Below are 21,842 nucleotides of genomic sequence, written 5' to 3' on the forward strand. Positions count from 1 at the left end.
TATAATCATAAATAGGCTAAAATGCTTTATTTCTATGCAAGTTTTTTTTTTTTTTTTTTTTTATATTATAAAATCACAATAGATGATAAATATCTACCTAAGCCCCAAAAACTGGACTTAGGGAAGTAAACAGCAGTAAATATCAGAGAAAAATAGAAAAAACCACATTGAAAAACAATGAAGCATTCTTAGCCAATAGGCTGCATGCAGGTTAACACAGGAGAACCATAAAAACTTTGGCACCGTGCCTTTAAGACCCTGAGCACCTCCAGTATCCCACCATGCCTCAGGGGTGAAGGGAAGGTGACAGTTGGTTCACAGTTAGGTCAGTTCTTTTTTCCGGCTTCTTCTGAGAGGATCCTGGAGCATTGAGCTCTCAGTTTTTCTGAGTTTTTTCTTCAGAAAAATCCTTAAAAATAGTGTTTTTCCTATTTACTCGACAGATAACATCTTTTGTCTGAGTTTGGAAGTCTTTTTTGACAGAAAATGCCATCTCTTTTTGTAAAATGTCCTTCTTGTGGGAAGAAGAAAGCCCAGTCAGACCCACACTCTCTGTGTATTGTCTGCCTGCCACAGAGTCACTGTCCTGACACCTGCAAGTATTGTAAGAACATGTCAAGGAGGACTCTCAAAGACAGAGAGAAGATCAGGCTACATGGGCTTCAGGAGAGGAAAAAGTCAACATCCTCTTCACTTCCCAGACCTACAGCAGAAGGAATGGCCCGATCGACGTCGACAGGTAGGATTGTACCTGTTTGTTCTCCATCGACGTCATCGGCACCACCGTCTCACCGGCATAGATCGCCGTCGACGGCGACCAGACCGACGTCGAGGGACAAAACGTCGAAGCATGGACACAGGGGTACATCTCCGTCGACGGCAGGCCGCCGTTCGGCGTCGAGTCATCTCCGGCGCTCCCGTTCGCCGTTGAGAACGTCTCACCCCTTGGCGTCGAAGGACACGACACCAAAAACACCTCGACGGCATGAACATCCGCCGTCGACCACTCGCCACTCAACGTCGAGACACACGACGGCGAGTAGGTCCAGGTCCCGCGATAGGCGATCGGCGTCAAGACACTCGACGGCAAGACCTCCGACGTCAAGACCTTCGACGTCGAGAACAGATCAGCCATCGCAACCTTCGACGTCGAGGATACAATCGACGTCGACACAACCTTCAGCTGTGTCACAGGCAGTAGAGCCAGCGGACAAAGCTCCCTCACCGGTGGTCTCTATAAGGAGTGCATCATCCCATTCCAGAGCATCGGGGCATGTTTCTCCCATCACAGCATCCCCGGATTCACAATACTCTAGGATGTATTCTCCTACTGCCTCATTACCGAGAACGCCATCGCCTACAGCTAGAGCAGGACGGGCTCGTTCTGCTTCTCGTCAGCCGACCACAAGACCTGCACACTCTGCTACAGCCTCTCGGAGCAGGTCCCGTTCCCGAAGGAGAACCAGGTCACGAACACCACGCAGAAGATCACCTTCTTGGTCTTCTTCAGGATCGTCTGTTGGGCGCTACTCCCCCACACTCACAGATTCTCCACCTGCTAGGATTTCCCCGGTGGATGATATCACCACTTTTAATGAGGTTCTTCTAAGGGGAGCGCAGAAGCTAAATATTGAGGTACCGGAGCCGGCCACCTCATCCTCAGTTATCTTTGAGACCCTACAACACAGATCAGTCTCGAGAAAACTGCTGCCACTAGTACCGGGTTTGCTGCAACCGACTATGGACACTTTTCTGTCTCCAGCCACTCTCAAGTCTGCCCCGGCTAGGATTCAAAAGAAATACAAAGCTCCGGAACAAGATCCTTTATTCCTGCGGAAGGATCCGCCACCGGACTCTGTGATCTTAGCCGCAGCCAGAAAAACACACTCTGTGGCATCATCTTCCACAGTCCCCCCGGATAAGGAGAGCAGACACCTAGACTCTCTGGGGAGAAAGATGTGCGGTACGGCGGCATCTGCTATGAAGGTCTCCAGCGCCTCAGCACTTCTGGGCAGATATGACCGCTCTCTGTGGGACTCACTCCACAGATTTACAGAAAAGTTGCCCAGGGAAGATAGACAGGACTTCCAGGAAATCTTGCAGGAAGGGGGCCTAGTATCTAACCAGGTCATCAGCGCGGCGGCGGACGGGGCGGATTTGGCTGCGCATGGGTATGCGCACGGAATCTGCGCTAGGAGGTCTTCCTGGCTACGGCTCACGGGTCTGAAACAGGAAGCACAGCAGCGCATTTTGAACCTCCCATTCAGCGGGAGTTCGTTGTTCGGTACCCACGCGGATGAAGAGATGGCCCGAATGAAAACGGAAGTCGACACGATGAGGGCAGTGGGCCTGGAACGTAAAAAAGACTTCAGGCGGAGGTACAGGCCGTATGACAGACGACCATTCCAGCAGAGGGTTCAAACCCCTCACTGGTCTCAAAGGCCACAACAACGACAGGGACGTCCCCTGTTTCAGGCACGTAGACCCACAAGAGACAGAGGGTCAAGTAGACCTCAACAGTCTACAGCAAAGACACCATCAAAGCAATGAGGCATTGCTTCCCTCAGCACTGTGCACCACTCCGGTGGGGGGAAGTGTTACGCATCATCTTCGCGAGTGGCACTCAATCAGAAAAGACAAATGGGTGCTCAATATTGTCGAACATGGCTATTCTCTCCTTTTCAAAAAACCTCCTCCACACTTGCCGCCAGCAAGGTGTTTTCCTTCTCATCTCAGCCTGCTACGCAAGGAAGTTCTCGCACTCCTACAAAAGAAAGCTGTAGAAAAGGTTCCTCCGGCACAAAAAGGAAAAGGGGTGTACTCCCGTTACTTTCTGGTGGCGAAAAAAGGTCAACAGGGCCTCTTCAGACCAATTCTGGACTTACGGCTCCTGGACAAGTACATAAGAAAACAAAAGTTCAGGATGCTAGCCCTTCACCAGATTGTCCCGCAACTGCATCAGGGAGACTGGATGTGCTCCATCGACCTACAGGATGCATATTTTCACATCCCAATAGCAACCAAACATCGGAAATTTTTACGTTTCCAGATAGCGTCACAGCACTACCAATTCAGAGTCCTTCCATTCGGCCTGAAGTCTGCACCCCGAGTCTTTTCAAAATGTGTAGCAGTGGTAGCGGCACACCTTCGAAGACAAAAAATATTCGTCTACCCCTACCTGGACGACTGGCTAGTGAAGGCCTCATCTCCGGATCAGGCGAGAAAACATCGAGATATCGTTCTAAGAACTTTCGAGTCTCTAGGTCTTCAAATCAACCACGACAAGTCAACCTTGATTCCAACACAAAACCTCCACTACCTGGGAGCGATACTAAACACAGAGCTCCAAAGAGTGTATCCTTCGGAGGAACGACTTTTATCAATCCACAGGAAGTGTCAACATCTATTAACAGCCGATGCACCTACAGCTCGTCAGGTGACATCGCTTCTGGGCTCCATGGCTTCATGCATCTTCATTGTCCCGAATGCCAGGCTACGCATGAGGCCCCTTCAGGAGGCATTAGAGAACAATTGGAGCCAAAAGACTGGTCACTGGGAGGACAGAGTTCGACTACCAGCAGTGGCTTTTCAATCACTACAATGGTGGATGCACAGACCTCACCTGTCGATAGGTTCTCCGTTTCACCAGACAATTCCAGTCGACACTCTGGTAACGGATGCGTCTCTTCAGGGTTGGGGTGCTCATCTGGGTTCCTTCCAAGCTCAGGGTCTGTGGTCCGACAAGGAAAAGAACTATCACATAAATCTACTGGAACGCAGAGCAGTCCATCTGGCTCTCAAATCTTTCTCTCCATTGGTTCAGGGGAAATCTATCCTAATTCAGACAGACAATACAACCACAATGTATTACCTGAACAAACAGGGGGGAACAAGATCACTACCTCTGTCTCGAGAATCCCAAACGATATGGCATTGGCTCCTGGCCAGGGGAATGTCTATCACAGCGGTACACCTGCCAGGTCAGCAAAACGTAGAGGCAGATTTCCTGAGCAGACATCTGGAAGACGCGCACGACTGGGTGCTACACGACGAAGTCGTCGAGGACATCTTCGGTCAATGGGGTCGACCTCAGTTGGATCTCTTTGCAGACGAAACAAACAAGAAATGCCCAGACTTCGCATCCAGGTTCTGCCGTCCGGGATCTCAAGGGAATGCCCTGTTGATCAACTGGTCAGGGACATTTCTCTACGCCTTTCCACCGATTCCCCTCATACCGGCAGTAATCAACAAATTTTACAACTCCAGAACCAGAATGATTCTGATAGCGCCACAATGGCCCCGCCAATTCTGGTACACGGACCTACTCAACTTATCGGAAAGACCTCACAGGAGGTTGCCGTGCAGACCGGATCTCCTGAGCAGAATGGAAGGCAGAATCCTACATCCCAACCTTCCCTCTCTGAGCTTGACAGCATGGCTCCTGAATTCCTACAGTATGGGCACCTAGGGCTCTCACAGGAGTGCATGAGCATCTTGAAAGAGTCAAAACGACCTTCCACGCGGCGTTCTTACGCTTTTAAGTGGAAGAGATTTTACATCTGGTGCTCTCAACAAGGTATAAATCCCATACGAGCTCAGGAGGACGTCATACTATCCTATTTACTTCATCTGGCGAAGTCTGGTCTGCAGGTATCTTCTATTAAGGTTCATTTGTCTGCAATTACAGCGTATCGTAAGTCGCCTTCTCAGGAATCCTTCTTTACGATACCTGTAGTCAAGGATTTTTTAGAAGGCTTGAAAAAGGTTTTTCCTCCCATTCGGAGACCTTCTCCTCCATGGGAACTGAATGTAGTCCTGTCAAAACTTATGGGCCCTCCTTTTGAACCTATCCACAAGGCCTCTTTACAGCACCTTACGTGGAAGACGGCTTTTTTGGTGGCCATTACTTCAGCGAGGAGGGTCAGCGAAATTCAGGCTCTGTCTTGCAGAGAACCGTACACGGTTTTTCACGATAATAGAGTGGTTCTGCGAACTCACCCATCTTTCCTTCCGAAGGTGGTGTCAGAATTCCATATCAATCAGACTATATCTTTACCGACTTTCTTTCCCAATCCGGAGACTCCGGCTGAGAAAGCATTGCATTCTTTAGACTTAAAAAGAGTGCTGAAATTCTATTTGGACAAAACAAAACCGATTAGACATTCTAACCATTTGTTTCTGAATTATGGTCATTTAAGAACAGGAGAGGCAGCGTCTAAACGAACGATATCAAGATGGATTGTGTCTTGTATTGTTAACACTTACCAACTGGCTAATAAGCAATTACTGGCTAGGCCAAAAGCGCATTCCACAAGGGGAAAAGCGGCTACTGCTGCCCTCCTTAACAATGTACCAATTTCCGAGATTTGTAAGGCTGCTACATGGAAGTCTGTGCATACCTTTACTAAGCATTACTGTTTAGACTCGGATGCAAGAGCGGATGCCCAGGTGGGGCAGGCCTCTCTTAGAAATCTATTTGCATGAATATGTATTATTTCCTGCACTTCTTTCGGACAGTCCGCAGAGTTTAGGGATGGGCTTGCTAATCTATTCAATGTTTATGACTATTGATGAGGATCCCCTGGAAGAGAAGGATTAGTTACTTACCTGTAAATCCTAGTTCTCTTCCAGGGGTATCCTCATCAAAGTCATAAACAACCCACCCTCCTCCCCGGACTTAAGTCTCCTAGAAGTGCAGGACAGATTATCTTTCTGATCAGTTACACAGATTGTCACCGTAAAAAAGTACTGACCTAACTGTGAACCAACTGTCACCTTCCCTTCACCCCTGAGGCATGGTGGGATACTGGAGGTGCTCAGGGTCTTAAAGGCACGGTGCCAAAGTTTTTATGGTTCTCCTGTGTTAACCTGCATGCAGCCTATTGGCTAAGAATGCTTCATTGTTTTTCAATGTGGTTTTTTCTATTTTTCTCTGATATTTACTGCTGTTTACTTCCCTAAGTCCAGTTTTTGGGGCTTAGGTAGATATTTATCATCTATTGTGATTTTATAATATAAAAAAAAAAAAAAAAAAAAAAAAAAAAAAACTTGCATAGAAATAAAGCATTTTAGCCTATTTATGATTATAGCCTGCATTGCTGTTTTACACATGATAATATGTATGTATTTTATTTATATATGCTCCGGGGTCCCCGCACAAGGGCGGGAATATTCAATGTTTATGACTTTGATGAGGATACCCCTGGAAGAGAACTAGGATTTACAGGTAAGTAACTAATCCGTCCCACCCTTTTCACTATCTACATGGCTCCACTCACCAACATCATCCATCCCCACGGCCTAACCATCATTTCATACGCTGACGACACCCAGCTCATCATCTCCCTCACGAGGAACCCATCTACCGCCAAGAACAACCTACACGCCAGACTCCTCGCCATCGTTAACTGGATGACAGCAAGCCACCTCAAATTGAACTCAGAAAAAAACGAGATCATCATCTTCGGTCCCAACAAGACAGCACGGAACGACTCTTGGTGGCCCACCACCCTTGGACCACCCCCAACACCCACCACCCACGCACACAATCTCAGCATCATACTGGACTCATCTCTCTCCATGACTAAGCAAATCAACTCCATATCATCCTCCTGCTTCAACACCCTCTGCATGCTACACAAGACTTTCAAATGGATTCCTTTAGAAACAAGAAGAACGGCCCTCATAAGCAGCAGACTGGACTATGGCAACGCCCTCTACGCAGGGACCACAGCCAAGCTTCAGAGAAAACTCCAGCGCATCCAGAACACAGCTGCATGTCTCATCCTCAAGCTCACTCGCCATGAACACATCTCCGCCCACCTCAGATCCCTACACTGGCTGCCCATCAACAAAAGGATCATTTTCAAAATCCTTGTCCACGCTCACAAAGCCATCCACCACATGGGACCAGCCTACCTCAACGAACCAGTAAACTTCCACAAACCAACTCGACAGCTCCGCTCTGCCGACCTCACCCTCGCTACAGTCCCCTGCATCCAACGCACCACCTACGGCGGCAGATCCTTCTCCCACCTCTCCACCAAGACCTGGAACTCCCTCCCCACCAACCTATGCAAGACCCAGGACCTCCTAACCATCAGAAAGCACCTCAAAACATGGCTTTTCAAGCAGTAACCCCCTCCCACCCCTCATCCCCAGCGCATTGAGACCCTACCGGGTGAGTAGTGCGCTTAAGAAATTTGTTGATTGATTGATTGATTGATCGCTGATGGAGCCCTCGCAAAGTAGAGGTCACAAACCCCAGTGTACCCCAGGTTACACAGCAATAACGGTCTGGTTGGATCTCAGATTGTGCCCTCCAGATATTGCAGCATTTCAAAGACGCTAGAGCTGGAGTTTTTTCTGGAATGAGGAAATATGATGCTGGCTCACAGACATTGAAAGCTGCAAGGAGAAAACTTAGATACTTCAACAGCATTTTAAATTGGAAGATAATTTAGTATAGAAGGCTGTCGATATTGTTTTTAAGTTAATTCTTGGAAGTCAATAGTGATTTAGAACCTGATTTAGAACTTGGCAGAGAGGGTACTCTGTCACAACAGCCCCATGAAAAGCACCTAGAGGCCTCTGCTGGTAATGGGTGCTGTGAGAAGACTCTAGGGCCCCGTTTGACTCACCTTGAGGCCTCTGCTGGTAATGGGCGCTGTGAAAAGAGTGTAAGGGCTCGTGTGACACGCCTAGAGGCCTCTGCCTAGAGGCCTCTGCTGGTAATGGGTGCTGTGAAAAGAGTGTAAGGGCTCGTGTGACACGCCTAGAGGCCTCCGCTGGTAATGGGTCCTTTGAAAAGAGTGTAAGGGCTCATGTGACACGCATAGAGGCCTCTGCTGGTAATGGGTGCTGTGAAAGGAGTAAGGGATCATGTGACACGCCTAGAGGCCTCTGCTGGTAATGGGTGTGGCTATAAGGTTCGACGGGCCTGTGTGGCGCGCCTAGGCGCCTCTGCTGGTAATGGGTGTGGGGAGAAGCTGTAGAGGCCCATGTGATGCACCTAGACGCCTCTGATGGTAAAGGGTGTGGCGAGAAGGTACTTAAGAGAGACATGCATTTGATTTTGGTCAGTCCCTGTGTATAAGACATACACATGCCTGTAAGAATGTCAGGTGTGCTGGTCTGTTCCTGTATTTACATAAATAGCAATTTAAATATCACTGTTTTGTTTTATTTCTTAATAACAGTGTATAAACTGCAAGTATCAAAAATATCTCTGTGTTAAAAGCAGTGACCCGCTTACCTAGCTACCTAAAATACAAATCTGTCATGATGTGCTTTGCAGGAGACACTTGCAGTTTATACACTGCAATCCTTCTAATATAGCACAATGAGCTATGAAGGATGTGACTCCTACACCAACCCTCGCTGTCTGATGTAACACATCACGAACATAGATTTACACGTATATCATTTATTGTCAATGTATAATGTGCACATGTGATGCAAAGCGCTCTGACACCCTGCATTGGGATAAGGAGTGCTATAAAAGAAACAAAACAAAGCTACTTTGATTCAAAACTGGGACTAGATACAGCACTCATCTCTCCAGCAAATGTGCTAACGCTAGAGTTGTCTTTCCATTACTGCAGCAGGCGCCTCAACCTCATAAGATTTTTAGGGGCGAGCGCAAATCGCTCTGTCCCGCTTCTAATCCCTCGTTAGGGGGATTTTAACCACGCAAATTTCACGTCACTCACTTTCATTGGTTCGTGGGCTTGCATATTAAAAGCTGCTTGTTTTAATTTGAGAAAGGCATGCATATGTCATGCCTTTTCCGGTGTCTAGCCCTCCTACATAGCACCGGTAAACTACCGAAAACATACGAGGCTCCATGTTTTCCGTATGGTTTCTGGACTACTTTTTCTCTTTATTTCGCAGCGCGATCACGCTATGTTTTACACTGCACGATCGCGCCTGTTTTTTTTTTTTTCATTTAATGTGGCAAAAAAAGTCCGGTTAGGAGTTTACAACGCTAATAGCTCCAACTTGACTGTAATGTGAGACCCGTTGAATTGCAAATGCTTGTTTAAAATGCATTCTTTACAACCAATTAGGCAGAACAAATTTATTGCCAAGTTTCTCCTTGTGTCAATTTCTTTGTGGCAGATATTTAAAAAAAAAAAATTGACATCGAGGCCCATATTTTGTGTTGGGGTTGTTTCACTTCTTATTGGCAGAACCCCAACACAAAATCTCATGTGTTAAATCTGGTCATTTGCTCACAGGTACTCTTTATAGACTTGCTAAACATATGCATGCGGACTTAAGATCAGGTGGCAGTTCTTGTGATTTCATTTCCTGTGAGGTTATGGGTTGTAATGTCACATCCTGTGATGCTACTTGCGATGTCACGCACCATGATGTCCCATGCTGTGATGTCACGTGCCATGATGTCACTTGTATACTGTCTAACTTGGCCAGACCCCCCCCCCCCAACACTTTCTTGTGATTTTAAACATTTTCTTTTTTATTTAGTGGTTTTATTCAAACCACTTTTCCTACACCACTGTCTTTCGAATCTGTATTCGAATCGTTTGACTGGCTTTAGTGGTGTGAAAGGTGAGCCGACCTGTGACCTGCAGACAAACATCGGTCTCAGCAGTGAGCGCTCAACCCGCTGAGTTACCTTATGACATGCGTGCGGCTCTCAGTGCAGCCCTGGGCGTTTCCGCGGCTCTTCATGGCTCTCCCTGACTCATGGCGGGGGAGAGATCTCTGTGGAGCCCCCCCCACGCCAGTAACAGCTGTGCCCCCCTCCCTCCGGCCTCCAGTCCAAACTGGACTCCACGTGGCACAGCTGTCACAGCACATGGCCCACCCTGAGCACACACAGCAGAGCTTCTAACTATAGGTGGGGGCCGAGGGCCTCACGCCCAGGCCTAGCTCCTCCCTCACTCGCCCTCCCCTCAGTGAGCTGGTCTGTCTATCTATCTGTCTATCTATAACCCCCTCACACTGCCTGGTTTCTGTCTATCACCCCTCCCGCTGTCTATCTATCTATCTTTCTATCTATCTGTCTATCTGTCTATCTATCTCTCTATCAACCCTTCCGCTGTCTGTCTATCTATCTATCTATCTATCTATCTATCTATCTATCTATCTATCTATCTATCTATCTATCTATCTATCTATCTATATATCTATCTGTCTATCTATCTATATATCTATCTTTCTATCTATCTGTCTATCTGTCTCTCTATCTATCACCCCCTCCTGATGCCTGGTATCTGTCTATCACCCCCTCCCGCTGTCTATCTATCTATCTATCTATCTTTCTATCTGTCTGTCTATCTATCTCTCTATCTATCACCCCTCCCACTGTCTATCTATCTATCTATCTATCTATCTATCTATCTATCTATCTATCTATCTATCTATCTATCTATCTATCTGTCTATCTATCTATATATCTATCTATCTTTCTATCTATCTAACTGTCTATCTGTCTATCTATCTCTCTATCTATCACCCCCTCCTGCTGCCTGGTATCTGGCTATCACCCCCTCCCGCTGTCTGTCTATCTATCTATCTATCTATCTATCTATCTATCTATCTATCTATCTATCTATCTATCTATCTATCTATCTATCTATCTATCTATCTATCTGTCTTCCTGTCCTGTTTTAACATACAGAACGTAGAAAAGTGTGTTAGGAAGTAGTTCTGAAGCGCCTTCCAAAGGTGAGCCTAACATGCGAATGACTGTTCCACAGCCCTACCAGCCTTCCAAAGGTGAGCCTGACATGCGACTGACTCTTCCTCAGTCCTACCGGTCTTCCAAAGGTGAGCCTAACATGCGACTGACTGATCCTCAGCACTACCGGCCTTCCAAAGGTGAGCCTAACATGCGAATGACTGTTCCACAGCCCTACCAGCCTTCCAAAGGTGAGCCTAATATGCGACTGACTGTTCCTCAGCACTACCGGCCTTACAAAGGTGAGCCTAACATGCGAATGACTGTTCCACAGCCCTACCAGCCTTCCAAAGGTGAGCCTAACATGCGACTGACTGATCCTCAGCACTACCGGCCTTCCAAAGGTGAGCCTAACATGCGAATGACTGTTCCACAGCCCTACCAGCCTTCCAAAGGTGAGCCTGACATGCGACTGACTGTTCCTCAGTCCTACCGGTCTTCCAAAGGTGAGCATAACATGCGACTGACTGATCCTCAGCACTACCGGCCTTCCAAAGGTGAGCCTAACATGCGAATGACTGTTCCACAGCCCTACCAGCCTTCCAAAGGTGACCCTGACATGCGACTGACTGTTCCCCAGCCCTGCATGCCTTCTTGCTGTAAGCCTGGCATGCGACTGGCTGTTCCACGGCCCTACCTGCCTTCCAAAGGTGAATCTGACATGTGACTGACTGTACCACAGCCCTACCTGCGTTCCAAAGGTGAGCCTAACATGCGACTGACTGTTCCACGGCCCTACTGGCCTTCCAAAGGTAAGCCTAACAGGCGAATGACTGTTCCACAGCCCTACCAGTCTTCCATAGGTGAGCCTGACATGCGACTGACTGTTCCTCAGCCCTACCGGCCTTCCATAGGTGAGCCTGACATGCGACTGACTGTTCCTCAGCCCTACCGGCCTTCCAAAGGTGAGCCTAACATGCGACTTACTGTTCCACAGCCCACCTGCCTTCCAAAGTTGAGCCTGACATGCGACTGACTGTTCCCCAGCCCTGCATGTCTTCTTGCTGTAAGCCTGGCATGCGACTGGCTGTTCCACGGCCCTACCTGCCTTCCAAAGGTGAATCTGACATGTGACTGACTGTACCACAGCCCTACCTGCGTTCCAAAGGTGAGCCTAACATGCGACTGACTGTTCCACAGCCCTACTGACCTTCCAAAGGTGAGCCTAACATGGGACTTACTGTTCCTCAGCACTACTGGCCTTCCAAAGGTAAGCCTGACATGCGACTGACTGTTCCTCAGCCCTACCGGCCTTCCATAGGTGAGCCTGACATGCGACTGACTGTTCCTCAGCCCTACCGGCCTTCCAAAGGTGAGCCTGACATGCGAGTTACTGTTCCACAGCCCACTCCGCCTTCCAAAGGTGAGCCTAACATGCGACTTACTGTTCCCCAGCCCTGCATGCCTTCCTGCTGTAAGCCTGGCATGCGACTGACTGTTCCACGGTCCTGACTGCCTTCCAAAGGTGCGACTGACTGTTCCACGGCTCTACATGCGACTGACTGTTCCACGGTCCTGCATGCAACTGACTTCCACAGCCCTACTTGCCTTCCAAAGGTGAGCCTGACTTGCGACTGACTGTTCCTCATCCCTTCCAGCCTTCCAAAGGTGAGCCTAACAGGCGACTGACTGTCCCAAAGCCCTACCCGCCTTCCAAAGGTGAGACTAACATGTGACTGACTGTCCCAAAGCCCTACCGGCCTTCCAAAGGTGAGCCTGACTCGTGACTGACTGTTCCCCAGCCCTACCGGCCTTCCAAACGTGAGCCTAACAGGCGTCTGACTGTCTCACAGCCCTACCAGCCTTCCAAAGGTGAGCCTGACACGTGACTGACTGTTACCCACCCCTACCTGTCTTTAAAAGGTGAGCCTAGCCCCACCCGCGTCCCATCCACGAGCCTGAAACGAGTTTGCCCCTTGCTCACTCTACCTGACATCCAGATGTGAGTGACGTGTGGTTAGTCTGGTAGGTTCACCAGCACGTCAGAAGCAAGCTTGGTATGTGACTGACACATATTTCAGTCTCCAGGTGTGTCTGACCGGATTGTCTGAGCCATGCCTTTTATGACCCGCATGATATGACGTCCCTAACATGACCTGCCTGACATGAGCTGCATGCTATGACCTGCCTAACATGACCTGCATGATGTGCCCTGCCTGATATTACGTATTTTACATGACCTGGCTCACATGACCTGCGTGATATGACCTCTCTGACATGCCTGCCTGATATGACTTGCTTAACATGACCTACCCAACATAACCTGTACTACATGACCTGTCTGACATGCCTGCCTGATATGACTTGCCTGACATGATCTGTCCACCATGACCTGTACTACATGACCTGTTTGACATGACTTGCTCGATATGACTTGCCTGACATGACCTGCCCAACATGACCTGTACTACCTGACTTGCCCGACAAGACCTTCCCGACATGACCTCCCTGACATGCCTGTCTGACATGACCGGCCTGACATGACTTGCCCGACAGGACCTGTACTACATGACCTGTCTCACGTGACCTGCCTGACACGACCTGCTTGACATGACCTCCCTGACATGCCTGCCTGACATGACTTGCCCGTGTGATGGAGGTGCCAGGCACTGCCCGCCTCTCAGGTGAGTCTGACCTCTCACAGGTGAGCCCGGCAGGTGGCTGACTCCTCCAGCCCCGCCCACCTCTGCAGGTCAGTGACACGTAGCGACGCTGCACTATGGGTAGGACTCACGACATGGCACGTGCTGTCTGCAAAGGCTAATTACAAAAAAAATTAAAAAAAACAGAAAAACAGAATTTTTATCTTTTTTTTAAAATTAAGAAGGAAAACAGCAAATCCCTTGGAAAGCATTTTCAAAAAGTATAATCTGTTCACAGATGACAGGTAAAGGGTAAAGGGTCTTTTAATGTCTGAAGTCCCTCTCAGCTGCCAGGAATGGGCCCTTCCAGGATCCCATGAGACTGATAAAACTTAAGTGACTCACTTAGGCCAGCCCCCCCCCCAACCCCCAGGAGTCCCGTCAAGGACCTGTCTGTCTGCCCTGGCAGTGCCAGGGCTATTCTGGGCAGTGTCAGTGGGCGAGGAGATAAGAGTACCCGCCGGTGCCAGCTGCACACAGGGGCCGTGCCTGTCACTCGGGCCGGACATCAGAAGACCGGTCCGAGGGTGAGGGGCAGGGGATGTGCCTGGGCAGCTCGAGCAACCCAGTGACACAGGCACTGCCACGTGTCACCGACTCATCCCTGACACTGCGCGCGCGCAGACCAACACCGGGCAGGATCTGACATCAAAGGAACTGACATCAATTCAATATTTTTTGGCGTCCTTAAAGCAGGTTTGCAACGAACTACTTCCCTAGTGAGTTTGTCACTAAACTGGCTAAAACATAAACAATCATCCTTATAAAATAGGCACATCTATTCTAAAGATGTGTTGAGTGGAGAATACATTACATTAATCAAACTGGCTGGAAAAGCTTTACCTAGGTCTCTCCAAAGCTGAGATATTATGATGTTCCCTGATTGTTTCCAGATTAGGACATGATTAAAAGTCCAAGCCCCATTGTCCCAGAACTATACAGCGGGACTTCCAGTGACTCCCCAGCCGTCTCTTAGTGAAGGCCAAGGTAAGGCATTTGGGCCCAGATTTAAGAGCCCCTGGCGCCACATAAACGTGATTTTATTTTACGCTAATGTGGCTCAACGATGCCAGATTTGCCACGCCAAATTTCCAAAGTGGCACAATGCATGCAGTGCACCACTTTGTAACCCGTTGTTCCACATTATGTGTGCGTCAGCCATAATGTATGCAAGAGGGCGTTTCCCCGTTAGGGGGACTATAAAATGATGCACTGGAATCTATGAGATTCCACTGCGCCATTTTTAGCAGCTATTTTTAACTCTTGCAGAGAGTAGGAGTTCAAAGGGGGCACACTATGTACTCTTCGGGATTAGCACCAAAATGTTTGGCTGTAATCCTGCAATGTACCACAGTAACGTAAAAAATGATGATGCAAATGTCCCTAACCAGTGCCATGGATGGTGCGCTCTATGTTAAATACGGTGCACACACGGTGGAGTTAGGGGGGCGCTAAGGTGCGCCAGAAAAGTGGCGCTGCGCTTTTCGTAAATATGGGCTTTGGTTTGCAGCAGGCCCGGATGATCAGCACAAACAGATACCTGCAAGATCAGGTGAGTGCTTACACAAGATAAACAAATAACTGAAAGCACAGGTTAGAAAAGAAAAGAAGGGAAGACGGCACACGAGTCAGACTGGTGGGATGGCGCATATTTTGGCAAAAAGTGGCACCAAAGGCTGGACCACATCTGCACACTGAGGCCCATATTTATGATGTGCATTTGGCACCACGCAGCACGTCACCTTACTGCGCTGCCCTGCGTCAAAGGGAAAGGGCAGGAATGCACCGTATGGATGCAATACAGTGCGTTCCTGTCCTTTCCCACTGCACTGGTGCTGTTTTGGGAGCCCAGTGGCTTCGCAGGCACCCCTGCATGGGTGTTTACGTTGTAGGTAGGGTTGTTTTTGTGCACGAAGCGGCACCTTCCTGCACAACAATTCTGGAAGGCCTTTTCCTCTTTCTAGGTGTGCTGCAGAATGCAGCACACGTAAAAAGAGAAATAAAGATATTTCCTCTTGTTGCGCCTCCCCAGGGGAGGCGTAAGGTTTTGGCGCATACCCACATTTACAAATTCTTGTAAATCTGGCGATGCGTCAAAATCCATGTGTGTTGCTTGGGAACACTCACTCTCCACCCATGGAACGCCTCCCTTGGGCAGAGTAAGGCAAGAATGTGATTTGCGCTGCTTTGCCTTACTCCATATCTATGAGGCCATTCAGAGTCTCGCAAAGTGGCTCTGCGTGGCCTCATAGATATGATTTGGAGGTTTGCACCGCCGTTGCTTCACAAAAAGGGACGCTTCAGCAGCGCAAGGGGCTCATATATATGCCCCAAAGCGCCTGAACACAGGAATCACTCTCAACCTCAATTGTTAAGAGAAACAAAGAACTGAACTAGGTTACAGATTCACAGAAGAGATGGCTGAAAGGGAAAACAATATAAAAGTCTGCCAACCCTATACTGGGAGCCAGTCACTAAAGAGGTACATTAAAGCAACAAAACAAAAAAGGCCGTACTATAGCAGACTCTGTGCAGTTTGCAGCTATATGGAAAGGAAACAACGTGGAAAAGGTAGGGTGGGGAGTTGGTGCTTGACTTGCAAAATAAAGTAACCTCTGAGACTTCAGTTTAAAAGGTTCAAATGTTTTAAAATAAAATAATTCACTTCTCTAATATCTGAAAAGACACTTCCCAAATTACAAAGGGACTTGAACCATGCCACTCAACTCATAGTTAGCTTAGGAAGTAATAACCAAATTGTGCCTGCCCTCAGGTAAATCCATTTGATCTTGGTTAAAGAGATAATTGAATGCAAGGCAATTTCCATCATCCACAGGTCACTTCAGCCCTCCCAGGTATCTAACCAAACACTTTTGGTCTTCCAAACTTCATTGCAAGATCTGCCTCCCTGAACCTACTTGCTACCTACGTCATAGGTCCAGTGCTTGGTGGATCACTCCATGTGCATTGATGTATGCTATGAAACACCCCATCGCTTCTCGGCTGCCCTCCTCCCCCGCAGCCCCATCTCCTCTGCACTCTCTTCTTTCCCTCACTTCCCACAGGAGGCCAGTTCTAACTGTGCTCCTGAAAAGCATCCATTTCCCCAGGCCTCACTGTCACTACCTCAGGTTTAGGATTATTTATTGTGGGAGGAGGCGCACATCATACTGTGCTTGCCCAGGCTCGGCCATTTTCATTTTGCACATGAACCTACTCTTCACAGATCACCCTTAAGGTCACACTAATTCTGTGCACACCACCATTAAGGTTGGACTGACTCTGTGCACACACCCTTAAGTTCAGACTGACTTTGTGCACACCATCTTTAAGGTCAGACTGACTCTGCACACACGAACCTTAAGGTCAACCTGAGACTGCACACACTACCCTTAAGGTTGGACTGAGTTTGCGCACACCACCCTTAAGGATAGACTGACTCTGTGCACAGCACCTTTAAGGTCGGACTGACTATGCACACACCAACTTTAAGGTCGGACTGACTGCGCACACCATCCTTAAGGTTGGACTGACTATTTGCCCACCACCCTTAAGGTCAGACTGACTGTGCACACCACCCTTAAGGTCAGACAGACTCTGTGCATACCACCCATATGGTCAGATGCACTCTGTGCACACCACCCTTAAGGTCAGACAGACTCTGTGCACACCACCCTTAAGGTCAGACTGACTGTGCACAACACCCTTAAGGTCAGACAGACTCTGTGCATACCACCCTTAAGGTCAGATGGACTCTGTGCACACCACCCTTAAGGTCAGACAGACTCTGTGCATACCGCCCTTAAGGTCAGATGGACTCTGTGCACACCACCCTTAAGGTCAGACTGACTGTGCACACCACCCTTAAGGTGAGACAGACTCTGTGCACACCACCCTTAAGGTCAGACGGACTCTGTGCATACCACCCTTAAGGTCAGATGGACTCTGTGCACACCATCCTGAAGGCTGCAGAAACCTTTTGAGTTGTGCACAGCGATGAAACCAGTCCAAGCAAGGAGCCCAGTTTACCCACAATAATACAAGCCATCATCCAACCACAGGGCCTGACCGTAGGCCCATCAGTCAACTGTGGAGCCTCTGCCTTTCGTACCTGAATCTAGTACCTTCCTTGGGTCTCGCAGCTATCAAGTCTTGCAGGGTGTATTACTGTCTGTTATCACTTTGCACACACAGTGATATCCTAAGATGGTTGTTGGGTACTGGGGGATTACTAGTCACAGAACACATTTTTTCCTGTTTCGTTTAATAACCACCTGCTCTAAATCAGTCAGTTTTAAAAGACATAGCCAGGAGGGCTGGATAAAATGCTAATCTGGTAGGATTAATATGACATACTGTATTTGTGTTCCAATATCTTTATCACCTCCTAGAGTAACCCTTGACTGCTCGCTATTACCATCTTTGGAGAGACAATTTTCTGAAAAGGAATAACTCTTATCCAAATGGAATGAAGAGTTGGTTCTGAAACAGCATTCGGGAACAACAGCGCCCCCACAGATGCTGCCGATTAATCACCCGTTACCCCGACCCAAAGGAAAGGTCTCACAATATGTTTCTGCTTTTTTCCTTTTACAGAAAAATATTTTGGGCCATTGAAGAAAAAGGTAGCAGAAAGAAGTCAGAAGATGCAGAGATGCTTTGAGCCTCCTGGAGGTATTTTCAGCTTTGAAACAAACACAGCTTTTCTGGTTGTTACAATGGTAGGAAGAGATGAGGGGGCGAGCAGCATATTGCAAAGGGAGGTCAGGCAGGAGCTATGATCTCTGGATATCTGGTCGGTACATGTGCAGAAAAGGGCCCCGCTGGTAGCAAGGTTTAATAGGAAGGTCAAGACGAGTAACAGAGCACACAAAGAGCAAGCTGAATTTCAGCAGGCACATTGAGGATGGTTCAGGATCACAACCCTTTGTGAAGGATGTTACATGCATCTCAAAACTAAGAATTTGTTTTACATTTTTTACATGGAAAAAAAGAGATAGGGAATTGCAAACTTTGGCAGAAGGCTCAACATACGTTTCCTGTTTTTCAACTGTTTACTTTTGGTTGCTGATTCTGCCCACTTACATCCAGCTCTCCCCTCCATGCTCTACTTTTAACCTCATCTCCTCCACACCATTACCTGCTCTTGCTTCTTCAGTCCCCTCTTATATCCACTGCACGCCTGCATTATCTCCTCCCCTCTCTCCCCAAGTCTCTTACCTTCTCTCTCTGATTAGACCACTCTTGCAGCCATCTTTCCCCTTAATGCTCCACTCCTTTCTTCTCATCTTTCCACCCAACCTCTCATCATCTCTTGTCTCAACGTTTTTGCTGGTTCTGTCCCCTTTACATAAACCTGTCCCTTTTCACCAGCCTGTTCTTGCTCGTTCTGCCCCTCTTACAGCCACATCTTCCTTCCATACTCTGCTCTTTATCTCTCTTCGCCTCTTACCTTGTCTCAGCAGTTCTCCTCTTTTGCATTCATATCTCCCCTTCAACATTCCCACTCTCCAAGTGCTCTTTTTACATTTTTGCATGGATTCTGCCCCTCCTAACATTACTCTGCTGCATACTATTATAGGTGGGCACTGTAGGAGGCTGGCCTGGCTTGTAGTGGGTACCAGAGGTACTTACACCTTGTGCCAGGTCCAGTTATCCCTTATTAGTGTAGAAGAGGTGTTTCTAGCAGCTTAGATTGATAGAAGGTAGCTATGGCAAAGCATCTTAGGCTGAACTAGGAGACATGTAAAGCTCCTGCTATACCACTAGTGTCATATGCACAATTTCATAAGAAAACACAATACACAGAGTTACTAAAAATAAAGGTACTTTATTTTTATGACAATATGCCAAAACTATCTCAGTGAGTACCCTCAGTAAGAGGATAAGATATATACACAAGACATATGTACACAAACCAAAATTAGGTAAGTAATAGCAAGAAAAGTAATGCAAACAGTGTAGAATTACAATAGATTGCAATAGGAGCACATAGGTATAGGGGCAACACAAACCATATACTCCAAAAGTGGAATGCGAACCACGAATGGACCCCAGACCTATGTGAGCTTGTAGAGGCTCGCTGGGACTGTAAGAAAACAGTGAGGGTTAGAAAAATACCCCACCCCAAGACCCTGAAAAGTAGGTGTAAAGTGCACCTACTACCCCCAGATAGCACAGAAGTCGTGATAGGGGGATTCTGCAGGAAGAACAAACACCAGCAATGCAACAACAGTGGATTTCTGGATCTGAGTACCTGTAAGACAAGGGGACAAAGTCCAATAGTTGCGACAGTGTTGAGAGTGGGCAGGAGCCCAGGAAATGCCAGCTGAAGATGCAAGGAAGCTGCCACCGGTTGGAAGAAGCTTGGAGTTCTGCAAGAAAGAAGAGGACTAGGGACTTCTCCTTTGGAAGATGGATGTCCCACGTTGCGATGAAGCTTGCAGAGGTGTTCCTATGCAGAAAGACTGCAAACAAGCCTTGCTAGCTGCAAGGGTTGCGGTAGAGGTTTTTGGGTGCTGCTGTGGCCCAGGAGGGACCAGGATGATGCCACTTGGAGGAGGAGACAGAGGGGGCGCCCAGCAACTCAGGGAGCCCTCACAGAAGCAGGCAGCACCCGCAGAAGTACCCCAACAGGCACTTAGAAGAAAAGTGAACCAGAGTCCACACGAAGTCACAAAAGGGAGTCCCACGACGCCGGAGGACAACTCAGAAGGTTGTGCACTGCAGGATGGAGTGCCGAGGACCCAGGCTTGGCTGTGCACGAAGGAAATCCTGGAAGAGTGCACAGGAGCCGGAGCAGCTGCAAATCACGCAGTACACAGCTTTGCAGTCTAGCGTGGGGAGGCAAGGACTTACCTCCAGCCTATCAGAAGGGGCCTCTGACGTCACCTGCTGGCACTGGCCACTCAGAGCAGTCCAGTGTACCCCCAACACCTCTGTTTCCAAGATGGCAGAGGTCTGGGACACACTGGAGGAGCTCTGGGCACCTCCCCTGGGAGGTACAGGTCAGGGGAGTGGTCACTCCCCTTTCCTTTGTCCAGTTTCGCGCCAGAGCAGGGCTGGGGGGTCCCTGACCCGGTGTAGACTGGTTTATGCAGAGATGGGCACCATCTGTGCCCGTCAAAGCATTTCCAGAGGCTGGGGGAGGTGACTCCTCCCCAGCCCTTCACACCTATTTCCAAAGGGAGAGTGTGTAACACCCTCTCTCAGAGGAAATCCTTTGTTCTGCCTTCCTGGGCCAGGGCTGCCTGGACCCCAGGAGGGCAGAAACCTGTCTGAGGGGTTGGCAGCAGCAGCAGCTGCAGTGGAGACCCCAGAAAGGCAGTTTGGACCCGGGTACTGCGCTAGAGACCCGGGGGATCATGGAATTGTCCCCCCAATACCAGAATGGTATTGAGGTGACAATTCCATGATCTTAGACATGTTACATGGCCTATTGGGGTGACAATTCCATGATCTTAGACATGATACATGGCCATGTTCGGAGTTACCATTGTGACGCTATACATAGGTAGTGACCTATGTATATTGCACACCTGTAATGGTGTCCCTGCACTCACAAAGTCCGGGGAATTTGCCCTGAACGATGTGGGGGCACCTTGGCTAGTGCCAGGGTGCCCACACACTAAGTAACTTTGCACCCAACCTTCACCAGGTGAAGGTTAGACGTATAGGTGACTTATAAGTTACTTAAGTGCAGTGGTAAATGGCTGTGAAATAACGTGGACGTTATTTCACTCAGGCTGCACTGGCAGGCCTGTGTAAGAATTGTCAGAGGTCCCTATCGGTGGCAAAATAAATGCTGCAGCCCATAGGGATCTCCTGGAACCCCAATACCCTGGGTACCTCAGTACCATATACTAGGGAATTATATGGGTGTACCAGTATGCCAATGTGAATTGGTAAATTTAGTCACTAGCCTGTTAGTGACAAATTTGGAAAGCAGAGAGAACATAACCACTGAGGTTCTGGTTAGCAGAGCCTCAGTGAGACAGTTAGGCATCACACAGGGAACACATACAGGGCACATACTTATGAGCACTGGGGCTCGGCCTGGCAGGGTCCCAGTGACACATAGACTAAAACAACATATATACAGTGAAATATGGGGGTAACATGCCAGGCAAGATGGTACTTTCCTACACAACCTTCCCCCAAAACGAAGGAGAATAAGACTAGCCATGACCTGATGAGTCTTCATTGTCTAAGTGGAAATATCTGGAGAGTCCATCTGCATTGGAGTGGGTACTCCCAGGTATATGTTCCACTTTATAGTCCATTCCCAGTAGAGATATGGACCACCTCAACAATTTAGGGTTTTCACCTTTCATTTGTTTTAGCCAAAGTAGAGGTTTGTGGTCTGTCTGAACAATAAAGTGAGTGCCAAACAGGTATGGCATCAACTTTTCAGTGCCCAGACCACAACAAAGGCCAACAAAGGCCTCCCTCTATATGGCAGACCAAAGCTTTTCTCTAGGGGTCAACCTTCT

Source organism: Pleurodeles waltl, chromosome 3_2 (assembly GCF_031143425.1).
Source record: "Pleurodeles waltl isolate 20211129_DDA chromosome 3_2, aPleWal1.hap1.20221129, whole genome shotgun sequence".
Lineage (NCBI taxonomy): Eukaryota > Metazoa > Chordata > Amphibia > Caudata > Salamandridae > Pleurodeles > Pleurodeles waltl.